Genomic DNA, 17,241 nt, shown 5'->3' with positions numbered 1-17,241 from the left:
CCAAGCACCTTGCTCAAGATCATGCAGGAATGCCAGGACAGAACAGATGATAAATCAGATTTCCCAGTTCTGTGCTTTGATCAAATAATGTCTTTCCTCTCTTCAAATGTATCCCAAAAGTATACCTTTAAAATAGTTTAGGGACCAGTCAAAGAGATTCACAATTACAGGCTTTGCAAGAAAGAATTTGAAAGAATACCTTGAAGATGTTTGGTCAACTACAAATTTAACCGAGAAGTTAAGGAGCTCTTGTTTTCCCCAAATCAGCACACATGCATTTGAAATGTGGTCCATGAAAATGTTCTAAATCACAGAACTGGTGAATATTGTAGGTATCATCTGGGGGGGGGAGAGGTTCAAGCCCTGTGGAAAACCCTGTGAAGCTCCAGGCATCACAAAGGGCAGTGCTCTCAGCCCCAGGCCACTGCCCCACCTGATGTGATTTATCTCACTAACACAGGTCTCTAGAAGTCAAACATGCAAACCTGAGCTATGGTTCACAGTATGCACAACTATGGAAGGAAACTCTATTTAATTCACCTTGTGCAAGCCTACTGATGAGTCCAGAAAATAATTTAATGTACAAGTAATCTGCTCCAGACAGAAAGAGGATGGCTTCTTTTTTTTTTTTCCTACACAGGGGCTTATACATAAAGTTCAATTATTAAGCACTTCTTTCCTAGATGCCATATGCATGAAATAATGTGACAGCTTCTCTTCATCACTTCCACATTATGTACCTCTAAAGAAACATTTCCCTCTACTCTGGCCACTCCCTTTACAGGCATACACATTTCAAGTCCATGAAGTACTTGTTACTCATTCTCAAACTTACTGTCAGTACTGCTATTTTTCTTTTACTTTTTAGTTTTCTTCACATGCTGAAGATCTTTTTGCCTATGGAGGAGGAGAAATGGTAGCAGCGTGGGTAGTTACCATTTATTTTTATCTTGGTTTTATTATCTCATGGGCTCACAAAGCATTTCCAATCAGCAAGAACAATTATTCAAGAGGAAGGCAGGTGGATAGTGCATCATTGCAGTATTTCCCAAGTTCTATTAAGCAAGCACAGACCAAACTGACTCTAGAAGTGCTTGTAAACAAAAGCAAGTAATACTCTGCAAGTAAGAGAAGGAAGGAAGACTAAGCTTTCAAGCACTATTGTGATTTCATGCTAGTCTATATTTAGTCAGGTAGAAGGAGATCCTTTAGCACAATCAATTCTTTTTTCCGTACCGAAGCAAATATTAAAAGGTGCTCAGAAGTCACAGTGTTGGGTACTGCTTGGGTTAGTTTTTGCTGACTAGAAATTAATATACTGCTATTATATTAGGATCTATTTTGTTTCAAGGCCAAATATATATCTAAGACTCTTTTAAGGAAAAAGCCCTGCCAAACCACAACAGCTATGCTGACCTGGATTTCTAGCCTTTGCCCCCTCCTCTTTGGAAAAGTAAAAGCATCTGCAGTGTTTGCTTTGCATTGATCAATCTCCCTTGATGTTCTTTATTCTGTACTCAAGTCCAGCTGAAAATGTCTCTTTTCTGTACCCTATAAAGTTATCCATTTATTAGGTTGTGCCTCTGTGTACAGAATTCATAGGAGAATTTTAAAAGAATATAGACTGTTGAGCGAACCAAAATTGTTACTACACACTAAATAAAAGGAAATTTCAGTATCTAAAACTATCCCTTGAAGACTCTGCCCTATACACCTAAGAATCAATCATCAAAGCTTGACTTACCCACTCCAGTCTTTTACAGTCAAAATTTTCTGGTTTTAGTTTTGGACTCATAACCAAAGATAAACCTGTCTTAAGTGATTCATGTACTTATTCATCTCTATTGACTATGAGGAATACCTTGGACAGTTAGTGCAGTCTTACAGGTGTCACAGTTGGACCTCCGCATATGCACTTCAAAATGTGGGGAGCTACTTCAATAAAATTATAGATAACTTTGGAGACAGATGCAGAGCCCTTGGGAATCTACAGAAGGTTCACTCTACTCCAGTTACAAATGAAAATCTGGAGCTTCAGATGGCCTCAGCAGCTTGTTTCCACCAACACTGACATGGCTGTACTTGCTGCCTGTACACATTCCCCATGCCTCCCTGACTTCACTCTGACTTCTCTTTCTACCAACACCTTCTGGTTATAGAGAAAAAACAAGTATTGGCTTCCCAAGAAAGTTTTACGAAATTATTGTTGCACTGGGAAAAAAGCAGGACAGATCCACGTCAATTGGTGTACATATCAAGCTGTCCAAGGTATGGATAAAAACCTTATCACAGGCAGAAGGAATGCAAGAAGCTTATCGAGATACACAACTACACATCCCAGAACAGCCTGATTGTCCATTCTACAGACGTAGGAGGACTCACACTATATTTTAGAAATAGACAGCATTGCAAAATCATATTCTTACTTATTACTTTTTTACTAGTAAATGATCACATCTTCTGAAAAGGATGCTTGGATAACCAGTGATTTTGCTCTTAATAAGCACAAGAATTGAATTGAAAAACATGAAGATTTAAATAATCAGATTTCAATACAGATGAATCATTTGCATAAATTTTATTTTGCCTCAAGAACACAACTTGTCCCTAGAGGACAAAGAGCTACAGATAAATTGCTTTCAGCACAAGAAATTAAGCAGAATGATCAGCTTGCAGTGGCTAAAGAAATCTTGCAAACAGGCTGATAAAACATTCAGGGTTGAGAAGTTTACGAACATAACTAACTTTGCATTCCTCATCATCCTTCATTAGGGAGATAATAAAATCAATAGCAATTTAAATCAAGGGTATATTTTACACAAAGTCTCCTTTTAGGGTTAGTAGAAATAGAACACTGTGTAGGTAAAGCTTCAGCTACCAGCTTTTTCTGCATCTAAATCAAAATCCAGTGCATCTCATTCAGGGCTCCAACCGTTCATTCAAAGCTTAAAGGAAAAATGTGCTTGTCACTCATTTCTAGTGGAGATGTCTAAAAGACTTCTCTTATAACAGACTGAACATTATTTTCAGTCCCATTAGTCTGTTCATGAAAGTAAATACAGGAATAATTCTCTAGGAGTCGCTCTGAAATGGTCCAAGTCCTAATTGAAGTCAAATTCCAGCTCCAGGCATAAGCAAGTAGGAAGATTGATATCCCGAGCAGTGGAGGGTGGAGAGCTCATGGGAATGCAGCCTTTTCCTCATCTGCAGCAGCAGATTAACAAGATCAGTCTGTTATCACACTGATGGGAGTCATTTCCCCTAGCTGCACTATGGAAACACCTGAGTTCCACATTTGTCTGCTGTGTGCTAGGGCACATCCCAGCATACCACAACTAATGGAGATGCCTCTTCAAAAAGTTGTCACTTCATAGATTTAACCAGCAGTTAAGTATACCCCAATATCCATATTATACACATCTCCAGCAATTTTTCTTGAAGATTGCTAAGCCAGTTTGGGAAGTTGAACATCTATTAATTAATTCTAACTGCACTAAGTGCAGTTTTGGAGCATATCTGACAACCATCTGAAGATAAATCTAATTTGTGTGCTCTGAGACTGCTCCAGTCTCATGTAAAAAGTAAAGAGGAAAAAGTAGTAAAAATGACTAAAAGATTCCTTGGATCTGTGCACAACTTGTCTTGGTTAATACTCTGATGTAGAGGCACCATAAGTAGAAGTCACTCAAGCATAATTCTGAAGATAAAGATCATTATTGCAGCCTAACAAAATCAATTCATTATATTTGAAGGCACATAGAAACAATATTTAATACCTGGTAATTTTTTCTTAGCTAAAGAATATTCTTTGACATTCATTCAGCTGGCAGAGAAATAGAACCAGTTGACCTGGAAATTTTGTAGCCCTTTCTATTAAGGGATTATCTGCTCAAATTTATGAAAGCCTGGAACATGCCTAGAATTTATTTCCTCTACATATTTACTGGAAATGCTACTAAACACAACTTCTGCTCTGGCTACCTCTCTTAAGCAGTACTGACTTGTCGCTTTCTTGGTAATGAGAGGTTGTTTGCTGCAGCAATAATCCACCCTGGGTAGGCATAGGTGCCTTTGAAATATGTAAGCCTCTGACTGAGCAGACATAGACAAGACTAGTACCTTGTTAGTCAATGAACAACCTCATTTATAAAAGGTAAATACCAAACTGGCAGTTCATACCTTGGTACTGAGATAGATAGATAGATGATAGATTGATAGATAGATAGATAGATAGATAGATAGATAGATAGATAGATAGATAGATGATAGATGATAAAAAATATTTTAAAAAACAAACAGCAGCATAGTTCATTAGGCTGCAGACTACAGTTTATTTAAGGATGGGCTTTAAGTTTATTTAAGGACATCCATCACAAGAATAAATGACACTAATAACAGAAAGCCTCTGGAGATACCATGTTAGCAGTCCCTTCAGGTAACTTTATAGTCCTTACAACCCTCTTATCCTCTTCAACACATTTTATCCTCAAACAACCTCCATCTTGATGCTCTCTCTGGTTTTTAGCTACCTTGTTTCCAATATTTTTTCCTGTAAAGTGCCACTTAAATCCTCTGGCATTGAAGAGAAGCAAGATTCTCAAGGCACCAAACAGAAAGAGCCTAAATAGAAGGCTACCTAAAAGGCTACATTTACTACACTTTTAATCAATTGGTTTAATTTAATCTCTCCTCTGTGTTCAGTTTATCAACAGAAAAGTAATTAAACAGTCAACTCCTTTTTATAAGTAGGTAGAAAACTATTCTGTAATTATTTGTCAATAGTTAGGGTGGCCAACACAAAATTAAAAGGGAGGAAAATACCCATTGTTTCAATAAGATTCAAAGCTGCATTTTGCTTTTGGCTTTATTACAGTGAAAATTGTGCTTATTTCCAAGCGTAGAGTATTCTGAATAGTCCTGTAATCCCCAAAAAGCAAAGAGGTTGATTTGATACACATACTTTTAGAAAACCCCTCTGTAAACACTTTCAAATATCCTCCAAAGACAAAATATATAAAAACTAATTACGTTCCACCTATTAATATTATACATGGTCCTCAGCAACAGGTATATCCAGCCTGGTAAACTTTTAAACTATTTTTTAAAGTTACTTAAACATATACAAACATATGACTGTTGCTTGCTTGAAAGTAAATAAAAACAAAATCACTAGATAAACATAAAAGCTACATCCATGTACTTTCTCTCTATAGAAATAGCTTTTCACCCACATAACACTAACACCCACATAACTTGAAAGCTGAGTTAATTCTCTTTCTATAGAAATTGACCCTGGCCCTACCACAAGTCAATAACCGTGGGATTTTGGAATTTCTTTTCATACTAAGGGACATTTTTAAATTTCCTGCCTTTTTTCCCATGACATATGCATTGAAATAATTTATGGGGAACACTAAAGCAGTAAGATTTTATCGGTACTATAGACCATGAAACCTAATACTTCAGTGTTTGATGACAAAGACATCATCAAAAAAGTTTCTGTCAATGCTACTGCAATTATACTTTTTCTTACTTTCATATTTCACTGTTTCTCTTTCTTGTGTCAATCTCTTATAGCCGTTTTTCCCATCTTGATTTTAAAAATACTTTTTTACAAATTTTTATTCTTGATATATTTCATAGTGTTTTTCACATAGTACCACTGTTTAGGCAGATTGGAGCCGAGAGAGACATAAGATCTAAAACTAGTTTTTCACTTCACAATTTACATGCTACACAAAATCTATCAGGTCCTCAAGCTTTATTTTACCTCAGTATTTCTCTATAGAATGAGACCAGTGTTCATCATATACCCCTGGAAAATGCTGATTGAATCACTTATTTGACATTTTCATTGTCCACTTATTTTATATCCCCTCTGCTCCCATAGTTTAATTGTTTTCCTATCTCATTTCAATCCTTGGTTTTCCTTTTCTCTTAATCCTTCCTATTTTCCTTACCTCAAAGAGATCACCCATTTATCTTTTCATGTGTTTTTCCTCTGGTATAATAAAATATAAAACATTTTTTTAATTATTTCCAATTTCTGTGCATATTCCATAGCTGAAGGTCAACTTCAGTGTACAAATAATAACCTAACCAAAATTCTGTATTCTTTTTCCAGTACTTTCTCCTGGGTATGTATTTCTTAGCTTATGTGCAGTTTAACTAAACAAAGCTCTTAATTCCTTTCCTCTCACCTCGATCCAGCCCTCATATTTATCAATGGAACAGTGTAAGTCTACAGATCCTATTAACTGTTATATTGCCTGTCAGGCATGTAATTCCCGGCATCTTTTGTTGATCCTGATAAATCCTCAGTTGCAGGATATGCCTAAATCTCACTAAATCAGTGAGGTCTTTTTCACATAAGACTACTAAGTACAACATTTTCTGTAATCCTATTCAGCCAGAACAGGTGCCTAAATCTTCATTGTATTTTCTTCTTCTTCTTGAATCATCATTTCCTTTCAGCAGATAATCATGTCCTACCATAGCTTCTTCTTAAAATGCTTCTAAGGTCCAACCTCTCCTCCATGTGTTGATTTGAGTATGTTGCCCTGATTCCCTTTGCAGGTAGCTCATAGTGCAGGAGTCCCATAGTGCTCAATGTCACTTTCACATCTAATATTTACCATCAAATTTTAATCTTTTGCTTCTAACAATTCCTGTGTGCTGAAATTCCTTGTTCACCTGTCAGATTACCCAATAAGTATCTTTAGTCTTCCTCCCCTGTCTCTCTTCAAGTGTGGGTGAGCAAATTCACATGCATTCACATAAATATACATGTGTGTGCAAAAATGTGTGTGTGTGTGTGTCTGTGTGTGTGTCTGTGTGTGTATAGCTATGCAGGTAGGTAAGCAAATATGTGCATGAACACATAAAAATGCATTTGGGCACATGTGTGCAAAATCCCATGTAGATGTGCAAACATCAGCACATGCAGGGGGTGTGGGTGGGTAAATACATGTGGTTTATTCTTTAGTGGCTTTTCCAACCTCCATTAAGTCAGCTGTGCACATTTCCAAAAGCAATACTTCAGGCTACGCTTCAGCAACTACAACTGTCTAAGCGTGACTGCAAATGTCAGGGAAGTGAGTTCACTTGACATCCTTCACAGGCCACAAGGAAAGGAAAATAAAACTCAGCATAAAATGCTGGATGGATTTCTTAGATGATCGAACTCAAGTCTGAAATGAATTATTTCTTTTTATTGTTTAAGACTGAGTGACTTCCAGAATTCCATTTTGAATACTATACTAAATCCATAAAGTTGAATGGAGCTTTCCAAGTTATTGTACTGAATAATGCAACCTCTGAATTGTGTCCTGAATTTGAAAATGACTGATTAAACTTTATAGGGAAATAATATGGCAACAAAATTTACTTTTCTGGGCCTTTATAGTATTTCTTACACCAATATACTTGAGTTTTAACATTTCATTCCACCTTCCAGAATGAACAAGAGCTTGTTCCAAATCATAAACTGCTGTTCACAGGAAAATTGAAGTCCTCTGTTGTTTGTTTGCTTCCTCTGCATCATAATGGAAAATAGATTAGATTTGTAAACTTTTTCAAAATTAAAGTTTGGTGTATTTGTTGGATTTTTTAAAGACAATATAAAATTTCTTTTTAAAATGGGCATCACATTAAAAAGGGCAAGAGAAGAAAATCAGCTAGAAGTAGGCAATCCTAATCCCAAAATTCTTTAGAGTTTTCATGTGTGAAACAGAACTTTTGTAGTATGTATTATTTCTCCATTTTCAGCAGGAATAGGTTTGAATATATTGGCAAACAACTTCTGAAAACACTCCATGTATTCTTTTTCTTTTACAGAAACAAGCAGAACAAATGCGTTGTTTCCAAATGAGGTACCTTTTGTGCAGATGTGAGAACAACAAAAAAGTTAAAATCACAGGGAGATATCCAAGTTAGTAGGTTTTGGGATTCTTCATGTCAAATCAGCCTTCCTCCTGGAAAGACATTTGCAACTGAATTCATCAGTGTCTCTGTTAGGTTCCCAGAAATGCTTCCCAGCTCTCACATACAGCACACAGGTTCTCAAATCAAATTCTTTCTTAAGACTTATTCCAAGATTCAGAGTTTGGATTCAAGTGAGCTATGTACAAAGGGAGGATTTTGCACATTATTCAGACTTTACATCAGGGTTTATAAGAAAATACTAGGGCCTTCCATAATTTTTAAAATTCTATATCCAGAATTTTTTCCCACTTGAACTCCCCAAACTTTATACATCACCAGTCTAAATCCCTAAGCAGAGACTTTCATAAGATTTGCAACATTTTCTGACTCAAATTAATAAGAGAAGACATTTTTATATGAGTTTTTCAACACTACTTCAGCATTTGAACTTTTTACTTTTAATTTGAGAAGACTCACCACACTACTAAATTGTATCTATAGGCTGCAGGGGTGTGATTCTTACCACACAAATAACCATTTTTATTCATTACCTATTTAAACAATCACATATATAAAGGGGAGAAATTAGCAAAATTTGCCTCATTTTGCATTCTATTATATGGCATCCTTAGTACAGAAATTCAAATATAATTCATGAAATGCCACCCTCCTGACTAGAAAAACCTAGTGCCTACTAGTAACTAGCAATAAATTCACAATTCTTTGTCCATCTTTCAATAATGTTTGCAAATCTCTTGTTTTTTAACCAGAATATCTGTAGTTTAAAACACTCTCAGAGCAGAAATATATATGTTAGGATCACAGTCTCTGGGGTTTTTTCTTCACCTAAAGGGCACTTTGTTGTATTATATATTTCAGCACAAGACACACTTCAAAATTGCCCTTTTTTCTACATAAAAAACACCAGCACTGAGGAAAGGCATACACTATCCAAGAGAGAGAAACAAACCCTGGAGATTCAGCAAAAATTATAGCTTCAGAAGCACTACTTTTATCTTTTACTGTTTCTATAGTCTTCAAAAAAGTATAAAGACTTCATAAATGTCAGATTTCTGCCTTAAACCATTCTAGAGGCTGTGAAGTTGAAGCTAAACAGCGATAGACTTTATTCTTGGCTCTGGGGCTTAAACTCATAGTAGTGAGAAGACAGCTTTATTTGAGTAGATTTACTTTTCATCAATTTGGACAAAGTCCAGTGCTATTTCCAAAGCCAGCTGGAGAGCAGCAAGAGGACAGACACCTTAGAACAATGCCTTAATCCCACACAGTCATTGTGGTCAATCAGGTCAGCACATTTAGGAAAAACAGCGGAGGTCAAGACTGGTTTGTGGTTTGGAGACAGCTTCTCCTGAAGATGGTGTATATAACAAGAGCCACTCTTCTGGTTCAGCTCTTAGACAGTCATTTATATTAAACATAAAAATTATCCTGCCCATGTGGTTCGAAACATCTTCTTTCCTTCAAGCTTTAAAATCAGCACCCTGCAGTTCCAATAAATGGAAGAAGGTAAAGTACAATGTCATCTTTATTGTGTGAATTTCATAGTGCTGAGCTAGTTTACTAATCATGGTGGAAGCACCTTCACAAATAAAAAGAGGCATTAAATTTATAGCACTGAAATTGCTATAGGAGTAAAGTAGTGTGCTTTTAATAAAAGCTTGAGAATTCCTGTACTATTTTGAAACTCAACAAGCCTGGCATATATCCAAAAACTGTAGAAGATTCAATTTCAGTTAGGTCCTTATGCAGTTACCAGCAGTACTCTCACCAACATGTCACCTAGGTGCTTGTTATACATCATACCAGCTTTAATTAAATAACATTTAAATAAAACAGCTGTCTGGGGTTTTTTTTACTAATTCCACAAAATAACTTATTAAAAAAAATAAAAGACAATGCTATTATAATCACAAAATAAATTAACACACCTCAACTTTTAAGACTAATGAGAAGTCAGAGGCAAAGAGCAAGTTAAAAGTGTATAGAACATTTACAACAGAGCATTTACAAGAAGTATTCATAGGTCTAGGTTTCAAAGAACTGTTTTAAGCAGCTGTCTCTATCCAATCCTTTCTCTATTCAGAGCCATGTACTCCAGCATGTGGAATTCATGAGGAGCAATTATTTGTTCCTTTTGCAAAGATTAATATCTTCACATTGTCTAGGACAAGACAATTGCACTCATAAGGAATTTTATCACTTCCTGCAGGAGAATGGATAAACATTTAGGGAAATTGCAGTCATTTGAGAGTTGACAAGTGTACTGACATTGGAGCAAAAGGTCTGGATTCACACAGAGAAGAGCATGATACTGAAGATGGTCATTAAACAAGAGCTGAATCTTCTGTCTGTAATTGAAGGCCAAAGTCCTTCAGGCTTTGTTGAGAAACTTCTCCCTTCTGCTGCTATTCCCCATCTGAAAGTGATAAATTTGCCTCAGGTTTGTATTAGAAAATCTGAATAAATTTCCATTGTCTTTATGTACCTACTTATCTGTTTACTTTCTAGCTTGCAGAAAAAAGGAGTTATGGGTATTATATTTAAACCAGGAATCACTATATATGAAACAGCATTATTATTCTTCTAGTTTCAGGAAAAATGTGTTTAGGATGCTGAACCCTCCTCCATTTTACTGTTCAATTATAGGAAAAATGGTTGAGATCATGGAATTTTGTAAATGAATTAAGTGATTTTTGCAATACTAAGATTACCAATGACAGTTTTTAAAAATTGAAATGCAAAAGGTAGCTCATCCTTTATAAGATTTGTGATAAACAGTATACACTGCTTGGAGGAAACACATACTGGTTTATTAGAAGGTAGTACATTTAAAACACTGAAGGAGCTTTACAAAAATTGAAGAAAGGGTATAAGTGAATTAAAAGAAAATATAGGCCTAGGAAGAATTCATATCTGGCTAAATTAATCTTGGGTAGAGAAGAGAAGCGACCACTTCTGGCCACATCCAGTTAAGATTCTATCACCAGCATTCAGAGGCAAAGCTGATAAGTCAGATATGACAGGCAGTGGATTCTCTGTTGGTCCCTTGGAAAGAATTGATCAGAAGTACTTTCTTTTTGCAAATAGATAGGCTTCTGAACTATTCAACTGAATTTTTTATCAGGGTCTAATTAGCACTGCTCTGCTTATTAAGCCAAAGGAAAAAAACCACCATTTTTTTTAGTAGAAGTTTCATGCAGACAACAGTTTAGGTGTTTCTAAAATGGAAAAGGAAAGAGGAACAATAGAAGTACAAGGTAATTAAAAACCCTTTTTACAATGACCATCAATAAAAAGCAGCAAAATTGATTTCTTTGAAAAGCTGAATAAATTCAACTTCTCAGTTCATCCAGGAGTAAAAGGCAAAGGAATTATTTATAAAATATTTTGGCAATTGGACCAGAATAACATATATTTTCTAAATTATTAGACTTATTCATGTGCTCTTTGCCAAAATTCTAGTTGTCCACACAATAGCAGTCCAACATAGGAGCACAGTTAAGTTGAATCCACCCACACGTTAATAAATTACACCTCTGGAGTCTGAAGAGTCACTTTGAAGTCTGACTCAATAGAGGCTTTTAGTTTTACTTGATAAAACTATAGTTACTGTAAATGCCTTCAAACTAAAAAAGAGTAGATTTAGATTGGATATTAGCAATGTATTATTTACTGTGAAGGTGGTGAGACCTTGGAACAGGTTGCCCAGAGAAGCTGAGAATTCTCTGTCCCTGGGAGTGTTCAAGGCCAGGTTGGATGGGATTTAAGCAGCCTGGTCTGGTGGAAGGTGTCCCTGCCCATGGCAGGAAGTTGGAAGCAGATGATCTCGAAGGTCTGTCCCAGCCCACACCATTCCATGATTCTATGATTTCTTCCTGAGAACAACCTGAATTAATAAATTCATAGAAATATTTCAAACAGTGTCTGCTTTTCTGATTCTGCTCACTGCCAGAAAGAATTGTAAATTTTCAGGACTAACAACAAAGATTATAATATGCTTCCCATAATTGTAACAATGAAACAAAGCAGAATGTTTCAGCTGAGAAGAGACAGAAGTGGGGGAAATATTGTAGAGTAATTTTCTATGGTATAGAGGAATTCGGTGATGAATAGTTGTTTTCCATCTTTCATAACACAGGCATTAAAAACAATTAAAAAATAGTATTGACAGGGTGTAAAAGAAAGGATAGACTTTTCCTTACTGTACACAGTTAATCTGCATAGAGCCTTTCATTTCATTAGCACTTGTCTCCAATGCAATTGAGACGATAAAATTTATTCTCTGTCAGATCTCAGACAATGCATGTGGTCACATATTATGTGAATGAAGAGCAGAATTTGTCACCTTAACTGTGACATATTAAACTTCTGTGTCTACCAAAGCAGTAAAAATGCTACAGAAATTAAGAAATATTTTAATTTGAGGAAATAAGTCTGGCAATAAAAATTAATTCCTTGAAGTGCATATTTAGATAATCTTGTTTCATTTCCAAATCACTTATTTGCTTTATAAAACTATTAGCTCAAAACAAATTTAGGATTAATTTTTCTACTAATTTGTTATGCTTGAGAAATATCATTTTCCAAATTATAGTCATGCATTTTGTTACATGAGCTTTCATTTGAAATATATTTTAAAAGATTAATTGCTTGCTATTTTGAAAAATAAAGCCAAAGAAAATCTTGAAAAACTTCATTGGATTTTTTTTTTTCTGTTTTTTCTTACTTGGCTCAGAAGATAACGTCTTGATAAGCAAGAGCTTCCCAAGTATTTTGTCCTTCCACCCAGTCAGCAGAAGATCATTTCCTGTTAGATCTTTTTCCCTGGTTTAAACTCAGACCTACATCCAAGGAAATGTGCAATCCATTCACACACGAGCTTCAGCCTGAGTAGCTGCTTGTAACTGAGGAGGGCATAGGTGTTGGCATCATTAGCTACCATAGCCAACACAGAGCTTATCAGGAATGGCAGGCATGCTGACCATCAGTTTCAGAATTATTAATAACTGTCTGCTGCAGACAGAAGCTTTTTTCATTATCTTGGCTGCTCTCTGAGAGCAACAGCATATAACTAAACATTGAAAGGGATACTCATAAAAACTGTCTTTATCTTGTCAAGGGATGTGTGGGCTGCAGTCAGGACACCTCTAAGAGTCTGAGCTCCAGATGCTTTTGCTTAGATTTTAAAAAGCAGATTTCCACAGTGACTAGAAATCCAGGAAGATCTGTATTCTTTAATCAAAATTAGCATTTTTAACCACAGCCCTCTGGTTTTTTTTCCATGACAAACGGGCACAAATGCAACGAATTTCTCTTGCAAAGTACTAAGATTTGTTCATGCAAAAAATTTACGTACCTGTGCCTCTTTCCAGACCACTTTCTCCTATATAATGTATCCATGAATATTTCCCAAATCCAGTTCCCAACATTCACTAAGAAAACAAGTAAGGAAAGCTAAAGCTATGCCTCAGTTCTTCTGAACATGTAGCTCTGGTAGAATTTATTCTGTCATATAAAAACTGTTCCTAGCTCCAGTACCTTCCCTGAACAGGTTCCCCAGGGATCCTGCAAGGATTGGTTTAGAAAAAACCAACACATTTCCACAGAGAGACTGACAATTGTGAAAACCGTCGGTGTCTGCAAAGCCAGCCCTAGTACTAATTAAAAAAAAAAAAAAAAAGGAAGAAGAAAAAAGCAAACTACCAAATAAAAACAACAAAACAACCACAAAGAAGGTTTCAGAGAACAGGCACAGACATCATCAGTGAATATAGCAATATGTGAACCACTACTGCCACGTAAATATCTGCATTGCTATGACACTTGCATTAACCTAGTAAAATCAATTTTAAAATAAGAATCAAAGGTCAGTAAGATTAAACATATTACATAGGAATATTTTTGAAAAGATAAAATATCAGAAATATGCTACAGTTATAGTGGTAGAGACAGCTCGTTAGTCTTTGGATCCCAGATTTATTATGCATAAAAAATGATTTTTAAAATACTGAAAAAGCTTTCTCATGGAATAAAAAATATTCTCTCAAAATCTCATAATGGATCTATGAATATGGCTGAGAAAGATACATACTTAAGTATTTAATAAAGGCCTAGCAATCAGCAAATACTTCTAGGCTGAGAATTAGCAACTTGCTAGATAAGGAAGTTTCATGTTCACATTAAATTTCTTTTCTATTTGCAAAAGAAATTTTGTTCTACAACTGCAGCAAGAAAATTTTTTACATTCCAAGCATTTACTTTCTTTTACTTTTTGTTATGAATAAGCAATCTGAAGCTTGTGAAAGAGAATAGCAGTCCTTTAAACACATTTACTACTTATTGTGAGGAAGTGGAAATAGTGACACCAGAGGAGGTTTTGTGTTGAACTGATTGCCCATAAATTCTGTCTGCAGGTTTGCAGGGGCAGGGGGAAGAGGAAGAAAGAGACTACCAAGTATGGCAAGTTCTGTTTGCTCCTTTCTGTACAATTGTGCTTTGCCATTTTACAGGCATAAAAACCTCGTCTGTTAGTGTAGAAACATTAACCGTGTAACATTTTGTGGATAATTTTATCAACAAAGACAGCAAGAGTCAGTATTTCACTACTATATTTAAACCTAGAAATGTGACACAGTGTATTCTTTACCAACAAAAGAGAAAAGGATGCAATAAATACTTGAAGATGAAACTTCTGATTTGTGCTACTGAAGTGATAATAATGGCTACATCTTCACCCAGACATCCTCATGCTGTTGAGGAGTTATGTGATACAAGAAAAATCGGTGTCCAGATCTTACATTGCATTTTGTCCCTGTCCAGACATCTCATGATATTTTTGTGTTAAGAACACCTTTGCCATCTCTCTTCTCTTCTATCTCAGCATAAACTGCTGATAAATCCAAGTAGATGCTTTTTAAAAGTAGATGAGATTGAAGGCAGTAAAATATCCCATAAAAATAAAGAGGAAAGCATTAGATGAAAGAAATATTTACCGGCTTTCACAGACCGTGACATAACTCAGAACTCCTCAGAAGATATGCAGCAGGGGAATTCTGGTATTTTGGAGCACATGAGCAGACTAAGCTGCCTGTAAAAATTGTTGGGAGTGAAGTAATCAGTGGCATTGATGAATGGCAGCTGAAACACTGCCCCTATTTTGTACTGTTTGATTTCTTATAGATAATTTTCAGAAATATCATCCATGCTTTAATTCAAATAAAAAGGAAACTTGGTTACACAGCAGTGTTTATTTCCATCCAAATAGTATTCTGTGGTTCTTAGAGACTTTCGGCCCCATTTTTGACTTCATGAAGTTTATCCACTTGCATTCTCATAAAAAGAAAGTTTCCACTGAGCATAAAAATAAACCACAAACCCTAATCCCACAGCAGGCAACATAGGATGCACAGAAAATAGAAGTTTAGCTTTCTGGGGAAAAAAAATACAATTTAGAGTTTTTCTGAGGTTTTTAAATAATATTTTTTATTTACCTGCTAATGCAGAAATCACTGGAATAATAAGTAAAGCTATGACTCAGCTCTATAAAAGATGACAGAGATCCAAGTAGATAAAAATAACAGGGAAACTGTCAGAAGTTTAAAAAAGCCTGGGTTTCCCTGAGAAATTGCAGTAGTTTTCCACAGAAAGGTCTACTAAGCCATGAAATAGGAAGAAGGAAAAGAAGCAGCATTAGGAGAGATATTTCTAGCTGCTTCAGGTGTCCTTCAGTGCTTGCAGTGAGTTTAGATCAATTTTATCAATTACAATTTGTAGTGATCGCTGCGTCGCTGAACACATAACTTTAAAATTTTTTTTAAAATTAAAGCTAGTTTGGAATTCACTATCAGCTCTTGTGATTAAAATTTTCTAAAAAGTGTTATAATTTTATTTTGCAAAGTGAAAGAACATAACTTTGAGCCCAGGATACAACTGTTATGCAAAAACTTTCTCAAAGATCCTATGATGTATAATTACTGTCCTTTAAGAACTACATCATAAAAATCTAGCACAAAATTACTATAGTCATCAGTATCCCATTACAGAAGTGGTAAGAACATATTTGAATCTGCATGGAATAAAATTAAAAATCTTAAGGTAGCAAGCTTGACAAATTGTTTAAGCTTAAAAATGTCGTAGTCTTAAAGTTGAATTTGATACAGAAACATTGTAGGAATGTCTTGCACAAAACAGAGATTTCAGTTCTCCTTGGCATTCCCGCTGACATGATAACAGAGGCCCAGAGACCAAAAGAATTCTGCTGGAAAAGGAATATTCTTACTTGCTATATCACTACTATCCCTATTCCTGTGAGCACAAAAGTATGCTGAGAGAAAGCTTTAAATTGCCCACTGCATGCACAAAATCAGGATTTAATTTCATTCTCCAAAACTGTAATAAATCTGATATTAGAGTCGAACGATACCTGTACAGCATATGAAACTTGGAATGCCAAACAACTCAGAAAACTACAATGCTATCAGCTCTTGCCTTACAAATTATACTCTCTGTAGGATGGGAAAACTAAACAAGTTCCTGCTGTTTCTTTCACTGAAGGCATAAGCAGTTTTGCGCAAGATTCCTTTTGCTGAGGTCCAAGTCTAACCCGTTTTCAAACTACGGAGCCCTTTCTCTCACTGGACACCTGAGCTTTTTGGGGCAGGACCCTGAAAACCCTGCAGTTTTGGAGTGGCTGTAGCTAGAATTATTTCTCTCTGTGAAGTCTCCAAAAAGGTTCTTAAAGAGTGAAAAAAAAAGAGAAAGAAAAAAAATAATAAAGAAAAGAAAAAGCAAGCCTAATAGTGTTGAACAAAGGAACAAAGCCTGGAAATTCTCAAAGAAAACTGGCTCAAAAAAAAACAAGACTTGTACTCAGCTGCTCTTGTCACTGTGTGTTCAAAGGTGAGTTGCTGCTTCCAGGCATCTCAGCAATTTTTTGAGTCGCAGTGAACTGCAGCAGCCTCTGGCCCCTGGGAAGATCTGAGTCACTGCTGAAAGCTCTCTCTCTGCTCCTGACTGCGCTATTTGTTTAAGCATGAGCTGCAGACTCCCAGGTCAGTACAGTGCTTCTTGCCTCTCTTACCTCTCTTTCCATCTCAGCCATCTTCTCCTCACAGGTCTCGATGTCTAAAAATACACTGAACACAAATTCAGAAAAGCAAGTAAAAGAGATGCAAATTCTATCACAAATCTTTATAAAAACTTCCAGTATGGTCCTCCATGCATACAGGTGTTAAGAGCAACATTGACCTGCATGCAAATTCCTGTCCAGAAGAAAAACAGGTCTCTCTTGCAAAACCA

The sequence above is a fragment of the Ammospiza nelsoni genome, chromosome 1 (assembly GCF_027579445.1).
Source record: "Ammospiza nelsoni isolate bAmmNel1 chromosome 1, bAmmNel1.pri, whole genome shotgun sequence".
Classification (NCBI taxonomy): Eukaryota; Metazoa; Chordata; class Aves; order Passeriformes; family Passerellidae; genus Ammospiza; species Ammospiza nelsoni.
Note: the sequence above shows the minus strand (reverse complement) of the source record.